The sequence below is a fragment of the Primulina tabacum genome, chromosome 15 (genome assembly GCF_025594145.1).
Source record: "Primulina tabacum isolate GXHZ01 chromosome 15, ASM2559414v2, whole genome shotgun sequence".
In the NCBI taxonomy this organism is placed as follows: domain Eukaryota; kingdom Viridiplantae; phylum Streptophyta; class Magnoliopsida; order Lamiales; family Gesneriaceae; genus Primulina; species Primulina tabacum.
The window spans coordinates 19,862,155-19,871,484 of NC_134564.1; positions in this window are offsets into that span (position 1 = coordinate 19,862,155).

Sequence of the window (9,330 nt, forward strand, 5' to 3'; positions counted from 1 at the left end):
AAATATCCTGTATTATTTTACCGAATGGGTTGGATCGTTCCCAGGCTCGCTGCGACCTAATCTACATGAAAAATATGCAAATGATTTAACTTGACCGAAACTTCGTAATCGAACCCAAAAACGAGACTAATTACGACCAACGACTTAGTATTCAACCATGACTCCGTACCAACCCGAACCAACATCGAATCATCATTTAGTCCATGATTAAAATACACCTAAAATGTTGAAATAATGCTCCTAAAAATTGTACAAATCTAAATTTGGTGAATGGAGGCCAACAACATGAAACGCTCTTTCGAGAGTCAATTTGGCACATTGCACCGTAAATTCTCGTACGACCTCTAAACTTAACCGAATCACAAACGGCCAAAAACATGACCTTTTTAACTTGATGAGGCACTGTCCAGTCCAAGGCCATAGGCTAAAAGCTAACCAAGAACTCAAACGAGCCTCTGAACCGAAGCACTAAGTTGCTATCAAAAATTACAGCAGCAGCGCTTGTTCTTGCATGCTTCGTTTGCGAGGCTAATGGCCATTGGGGCTTGAACCACCGACCAGAGCCTCTTACCAACATCCTAAGGTGTGGCTTGAACCATAGCTAAGGGCCCTAGGCCAGCCGACAATCTAAGCAACACCAGCAACAACTCATACACTCTACCCGAGAGCACACCTCACACGCATGGGGTTGTTGCTTGTTCTTGCTGTCATGTATCCTTACAGTGGCCACATGATCGACCATGGTTAGATTTAGACATCAAGGGGTATGGTGTGAACGATGGCTAAGGGCCAGAGGCCAACCAAGATCCACACCAACCCACATAAACCGAAACCACTCACACACACGAAAATCAGAAAACAGAAACCGTGGGACACTTGCGTTGTTACTGTCCAACCGACTTGGGACCTGACTCAAGCCACTTAAGGCCGACTTGACCACGTCTTATGCTTGCTAAGGAAGGGTCCTAGCCGTGGCTACCGACCCTTGGCCAGCCATGGCTTGAACACTAACCCAAGCAATGCCATTGACAGCAATTGAGTTTCGAAAATGACACTTGATTCATGCTTGTGGATTGGAGCGTCTAGCTCACGATTTTGGGACTTGAATCCTTGATCAAACTTGACCCTAGGACATGACCATAAGCATCCTTGGGAGCCTAGGATCTAGCCCACCCCCTGAACTCACAAAGACAAAGAACCCGTGAGGCATAGAGGAAACCAAAAAAAATCTGTGCAGAATTTTCAAAAGTGTTGCTGCCTTGCTTCGGTTTTGTAGTTAAAAATCATGCACATGTGTTGTAAAAATTTCAATATATGACTTGATTGAAGAGCAAATAAATAACATATACATGCCTGGAAATTTTGACGAATAAGAAAAAAAACTAGTGCGACGACACGGCGCGGCGGAGACGGAGTGTTCTTCTTTTCTTTCTACTTTTCTCGCTTGTTTTTTTCTTATTTCTCCTAGGAGACTCACGATTTTTCTTCTCTGAATATGCTCTGAATTTTCGAGAATGGTGAGGGAGAAAATGGCTAGGAGATGAAGGGAAAGTCTACAAATAAAATGGGATAGAATGGCAAGATCAAATCTTTTCTATCCTAGAATTTGTTAGATAGGAAATGAGGTGTGATATCAAGGGATTTGATTTGAAGGAGGGATGGTCGATTTTTAGTCTAGGTACATGATAGAAAATTGCTTAATTGATTAATTATTGGTGATTAAAAAGGTAAGGAATTATTCCCAAGAAAAGATTAAGGAAAGAAATAAAATGGTGAGTTGTTAAACAAATATCAAATCTTTTAAATGGTGATGGCCGAAATTTAGCTCTAAAAAAATGGGGTGGAATATTGCTTAACTATTAATTATTGAGGATTTAAAATGAGGGAATTAATTGTGCCATGAAAGGATTAAGGAAATATATCAAAATGAAGAGTTGCCAAATATTTTTAAACCCACATGTGTAGTCGCCGAAATCTTGATAAAATGGGAGGAAAAATATTGTTAAATATTGTATTTTAAATCTTTAGAGTCTTACCTACCCTTTTAGTATTTTAGTGAATAAATTATTTTAGGATCAACATTATCTGGTATCCAAGGCAATTTTTAAATCTTAAAGGTAAATTTACTATCATGTTAAATTATAATTTCTTAAATAAAATAAGTCTAGATTAACTTATCTCAATTGGTCATATAATTTAATTTAGGCTTTTAATTAAATATTGAACCTAAAAGAATTTATTTACTAATTATCTGAAATTCCTAACTTTCTTTTACATTAAAATAAATCATTCTTTGTCTTAAATAAATTCTAGGAACGTTGTCTTAATATAAATTTTATCTTAATACTCCAACTCCAGTCCGGCCTCACTTATTTAACTGAAAAGATAAAAATACTACTGCGTAAAATAACTCAACAAATTTTAAAAGAATGCATTTAAATTCTCCTGAAAGAAAAATCATTTTAATTTAAATAATAGTAATTATGCATGGCTTATACGTAGTCCGATTTACTGGTTCTTCATATAGATTGACCAATTGAATAGAGGATAAAGAATAAACAATAAAGGATAGTCATTTTCAATGATTAGACTTCACCTGAAAATGAGATATGAAAAAGGATGAGGAAATGCTATATAATGTTGAGGATTTTGAATGACTTATGAAAATGTATATGTTAGCGATTTTTAAGTCAGTATGAAACGTCTGCTACTCATTTTCTTAAAACGTGCTAGAAAATTTTTTTTTCTCCTTAATCTCATAATTCAAAATATACATATATATATACTTTAAAATACATTGACACCTTTTTTAAAATAAAACAACCAACTACCATTTAAAAATCAATGGAAATAGTTTGCATCGTAAAATTGTCCAACATTTTGCCAAAACTAAAAACAATATTTGAAAGGTATAGCCCATACTATAACCTCTCAAAAAACACTCATAAATAAATCGTCGTAAAAATATTCTTAACATAAATCATAATCATAAACTAGCGTGGAAAACTAGCATCGGTCATCGGGTTATGTGTACCTTCAGTCCAGTTAAGATCAACCATCAATACCTCCATCATTTTCATAATCATCTACATCAATCACACCTAGTGAGTCTAAAGACTCAACACACCATAATCTTGATAACAACATAATATATATACAGATCATATGCAACAGTGAAAAATACTTGTACTTAAAATATTGTTTTCATGAATATGCATAAACTTTAAAATATGACATTTTCATAAAGATGCATGAACTTTAAACAAAAACATTTTCATATTCTTTTCATAAACATTTTCATAAACAATTTCATATCAATATAAACATATTCATATTCATATCCATATCCATATTCATATTCGTATTCCTATTCATATCTGTATCAACATATTCATATTCATATTTCTTTCGTTGAATTCAGATCGGTAATTGTGACTCGTATTCGTATTCGTATTGGGCAATTGATCTTTCTACATAAAAACACAGTACTGGGCAGCAGAGACATCAACAACATTCTCACCAGTCAATTGAGCCTTGGCCAACGTATTAACATATTAACGTATTCGCATTCGTATCAATGGAAATACGATCATCGGGCTCCCACTGAAACCTTCACTCTGACGATATCTCCAATATATTCAGTCACAATTAGTTCACTTCCTTCAACATTTCGTATTCTCATCACTAATAAAAATTAAGCATGCATATAATGTTTTTCTTTTAAACCAAGCATACAACATATCTTTTAAATGTCAATATTAAATCATATAAATCCGTAAACATTTAAAAATCATAATTTAACATATGAAAAATCATAAACATCTATGAACATTTTAAAATAAACTATTTTAACATATTAAAAATTCGCAAACATTTAAATTAAACATTTTAATTATAAAAATCATAAAAAGCCATAAACGTTATAAAATCAACATTTTAATATACTAAATCATAAACATTTAAAATAACACTTTGACATATTAAATCATAAATATTTTAAACATTTAAAATAACACTTTGACATATTAAATCATAAACATTAAAAATAACATTTTGACGTATTAAATCCATAAACATTAAAATACATATTTTATCATATAAACATCATAAAAATCCATAAATATTTACAATAATCATAGCAGCATATAAAACAGCATTCATGACACTTTCATGACGTTTACTAATTTTCGGATGTAAAATGACCGTTTTGCCCCTAGCAGCATAATTTTTCGTACTTATCCTTAGACCTCGAAACGACATCCTAAATCATTCCAAACTTAACATATAACCTCAAAACACTCCCATAAATATTCCTTAGGCTTAAAACTTAGCTTTTTGGTAGATTACCTGATTCGTTTTTAAACTTAGGCGTACCTCTCGGTTTTGATTCGTACAGACTCGAAGCTTAACTAAATTTTACCAAACTTGAACCAAAGCTTAACAACACCTAATTAAACCATATTCTATCCAAATCAAGCCCATTAAGTCCCTTGAACACATCTAGGAAGCTACGAAATTTTTCTGCACCAAGAGTTCTAGTCCTAATATGATTCGAACCTAGGCTAATTTCGACTCCAGACCTTAACCACCATGTCCAGCCTCTACCCAACCATCCTAGGACCTAGAACAAACCCATGACATGCTGTTGGACCGAACCTACCAGCCCCAAACACGCCTAGCCCTTCAACCATGCCCTAGGACTCTAACACATACAATTTTCGTTCATAATGGTGTCCTATATTTTCCAGCCTTTAAACATACACCTAGGGATCCTTAAACATGTGGAAAAACATCTCTTCAAGTACCCCTACCATGACAGCCCCTTTGTGCATCTTTATGAAGAGTTTTAAAACAAGAAAACTCTAGTTTTATGCATAATAACCCATAAAAACGAAAATACGAGGTAGTGTTTCATATTTTTCATGCAAACATGCATCAAACATATAATATAGTGTGATAGATAAGAATAAAGAAGATTAAGACGTGCCTTTGCATTTAAAACGCTCGAAATACAAATACCATAGCGGTAAAAGTCGGCGACGAATGGATATGACGATTTCTATTTCTTTTTCCTACCCTTTTCTCTTGTAAAAACCCCACCAAAAACCCACCTTGGGATGCACGGGAGTCAGGTAATTATTGTTGGAAGGAAGAACGAGGAAGAAAGTAGAAGAACGAAGGAGAAAAAAAATCGAAAACTTCCTTGCCTTCCTTTCCTTCTTTGGCCGCTAGTTTCTTCCCAATTTTTCTTTCACGTAACTAGTGTGTGTTTTTGTGTGTAGGTGTTTATGGGTGGGTGGGTGTGTGTGTGTGTGTGTGTGTGTGTGTGTGGGTGGGTGGGTGGGTGGGGGGGGGTGAGGTTTAACTAAAAAAAACAAAAAGGCTTTTGAACTTTTTAATTAATGGGATTAATCAAAATAATTTTTTTAAATTAATAAATTAGGTCCATTAAAATTAATAAAATCATTAGGCTTAAATTAAAATATTTAAAATATATATTTCCAAAAACTCCCTTATAAAATACATAAAATCCCTTGCTCTCACTAATTAATTTAAAATTTACCTTAAAAATGCAATAATTCATAAAATATTTAAAATAAATATTTTCTTAACTAAAATAAAAATTTAGCTTTTAAATCTTTATAACCTTAATCGTCTCCGGTCCTTCGTCCCCGGCCAACCACTGATATTCGTCTGAAAATCTTTAAATCATGAAATCAAACAAAATTACATAATTAATCATTTAATCACTCAAAATAAATCATTCAAGCATCAACATTATTTTAAATAATTAAAAACAATTATTTAATAAAAATATTTTCTCTTATTCAGTTATCGGTCTCCGTTTCTCGATCGCTACTCGAATAACCTTTAAAAATACATTTTAAAGCAACCATGTAGAAAAATATATTTTAAACATGTCAATATGCACAACATAATTAATTAATACAATTAAAACAATTAATTGAAATACACAAGGAATTTAATAACTTGTATGCATGTGGTTCGCGTGGACCTTTAAATTTTCGGGACGTTACACGGTAGTTGTCATGCCCCAAGCCTAGGCCCTTGCGGCTGCACAATGGGCCCTAGGCAACTACTTCGTATTCGTTCTTCCTTTACGAAAATAATTAACCAAAGTTGTTAAATGAATCTATTTTAGCTCATTAAAAACTCATTTTAAATATATTATATTTATCATGTGGGACAAAAGGTATCACAATTACCCCTCCTTCAGAATACGACGTCCTCATCGTTGCCTGACCCCTCGATCCACCAACGCCGAGAATCTACAAGTGACTCCTATAGGTTCAAGAGGTGGCTCCCGTCATGTAGCACTTTGCCCAACAGGTTAAAGAGGTGGCTCCCATGCACGTAGAACTTTGCCCCGCATAACATTAATTTCTCGATGTTCTATGCTGATGACCGTCTCTAATACCATTCTGTCAGGCGCCAAGCCCGGGCCCGTGCGACTGGAAAATGGGCCCCTATATCAACTACTTTGTATTCGTCTTTACTTTACGAAAATGATTAATCAATGTTGTTATAGAAGTCCATTGTAGGCCATTATAAATTCATTTTAAAAATTAAATTTTTACTATGTTGGACAAGAGGTATCAAAATAGTATTTTATTAAAAAAATTCTTTTAAATGATTGTGCTTGTATATGTATTATTTGCTATCACGGTTTAGATATAATGAGTAGTTAGACTCACAAAGTTTGAATGACGCAAGTGAGGATGATGTTGACGGAGGCTTATACGCTTGAGTGAATCGAGCATTACAGTACACTCCTGAAGACCTTACGTTTTCCGGAATAATATGATAATCAAAGTTTTTATTAAGATTTTGAGGATTATTTTAAATAGGGATTTATGTTTTGTTTTTAAAAGTTTAGACGCTGGATTTCGAATAATTGACGTATGCTTTTATGATTAACAATTTATGGATTTTTATCGCAAATTCTGATTTTTTTTTAAATATGGATTTATGTTTTGGTATGGTTTGGTATTTATGAAGACATCTAAAAAAAATTTCTAGTATTATATATTTAAAGTAAGAGGTAAAAGATGTTTTAGTTTAATAAGTCAAATTGTTGAGTGTCATCAAATTAATTTACTTATATTGTAGAATTGTCAAATCGCTTCTTGATCTAGACCAGCTTATTTGAGTTCTCCAAATTTGTCAGTTCAGTTGAGTTGTCTGCATTAATGCAATTTTGCTTAATTAGTTTAGTTTTATTTTCACAAAAAATTAAGTCTAATTTTCTAAAAAATTTAAGTCTAATTTTCTCTTAACCCTATGACAACAAAATAAAATACTCTATGTTATGTTTACTGTTGAATGATATAAATAAGAGTAGCGGTCTAAAAAAGGTAAATAGACTTCTACCAAAATCATTTAAATGTTTTTAGTCTACTTTGATTCTTAGCGGTTTAAGTCTCGAATCTATTTTATATGTATTTATTGCTAAGAATAAAGTCAAAATTGCGGAAATAAGTAAAATGAAAGATAAAAAAGTATTAATGCTAGCTGAAATATAATGCGGGGAAAGTAAACTCCGTAAAGATAAATGGGTACATGGTTTTTTATGGATGTTTGGAGCTTAACTAAATGCTTCTGTCTCTTATTCTAGTGCACTCCGAAACACAACCTTACGGATTACAGCTTTTAACAACTCAAGTTCGCGTCTAGATCACACAACGGGACAGATTAGAAGTGAGTAACACTAAGATGCGAACGTCCAGAACACATGGTTGGAAGAATTACAGAACCGAAAATTTTTACGTCCAGATCATACAACAGGACGTATTACAAGAGAGTCTATAAAAACACACAAGAGAACAAAAGGCGTTTTTAGCTTGAAACAAAGTGTGTGTTGAATCGGCGCAAATGAATTAATAATATTTAATGCTAGCTCTTGTTTCGTTTTTAATGCTTGAAAGAATAAGTATTGATTCTGGTGTTGATTTTCATGTTGCATGTATATTGTCTTTTATAAATGACCCGATTATATATATCTATAGATTTTAATCCAGTGGTCACCAACATTATTTGATATTTGAAATCCTTGAGGATAATACCATCCATATTTAAAGCGCATTTAATTCCTTTGACTAATTATGCAATTATGATTGTTGGGGTGTACGGGACTTGTTATCACTTCATAAGTGGATCAAATTTTGTCCTCAGGTCACGGTGGTCTTTATCAAATAACTGATATGCGTTCCAAGCTTAGTGTAAGTACAATCAATTATCAAGTGTCTTATCTGATCTTGAATGCTCTCATTAGATCTTGGATATTTAAAGAGATTTCGAAGTATTGAATTTAAAGTTTTACTCAAATAAATATCTTCAAATATTTTGAGTCTGAGCGCTTTATGTGATCTGATTTACTTAGACTTATCTTAATGCTATCTTGAGTTGCTATGGTCTTCGATCTCTGGTCATGTATTTTGTGCTTAGTCTTTTGCATCACTCGACGGCAACCTGAATGAAGAATTGAAATATGAAGAAGTCCTTATCCGTATAGTGGACACCAAAGAACAAGTGCTATGTCACTGCACCATCCCGTACGTGAAAATACAATGGCCAAACCATACTAAACGGGAATCAACATGGGAGCTAGAAGAGAAGATGTGCACCCTTTATCCCTACCTTTTCAAAGACCAAGCTAATTCAAGTTTCGTAGACGAAACTTCAAACAAGGAGGGAAGGATGTGAAGACCCAAAATTTTGCATTACAAAGAGACAAAGTACCAAGTTGATTTTAGTTTTGCATTGAAGATGAATTATATCATGTAGGAGAATAAAATTAAATGCAACCTTTGGCATGGAGGGGGAAGGCCTAAGACATTTAAGTCCATAAACCATACAACATTTGGTATGGAGGGGGAAGACCTAAAGACAGTTGTTGATTACATGCCATAAATAATGCAACCTCGCATGGAGGGGGAATTGTCACGCCCCGAGACCGGGTTATGACACCGGCGTTGTTTAACAACCACACGATCGAAAAACAACTAGCCTCGTAGTACATCATAAACCGAAACCAGTTTATTATCATAAATTTCCCAAAAGTTCACTATCTTTACAACTCAAAAGAAATAGAAACATGCGGAAGCGTTAATACACGATACTGAAATCATAAGACAGAATAATCGACGGGTCCCGAATTAGACTGCTTCATCACCATCCCCAAAAGTAGTCTTGCTCCTCATCCTCAATTTGATTCTCATTCTTATCTGGGTGGGAAAGTAAGGGGTGAGTATTTTGGAGAAATACTCAGTAAATGGGGGCCGATCGCGCATGACCATTATCGAGGATATA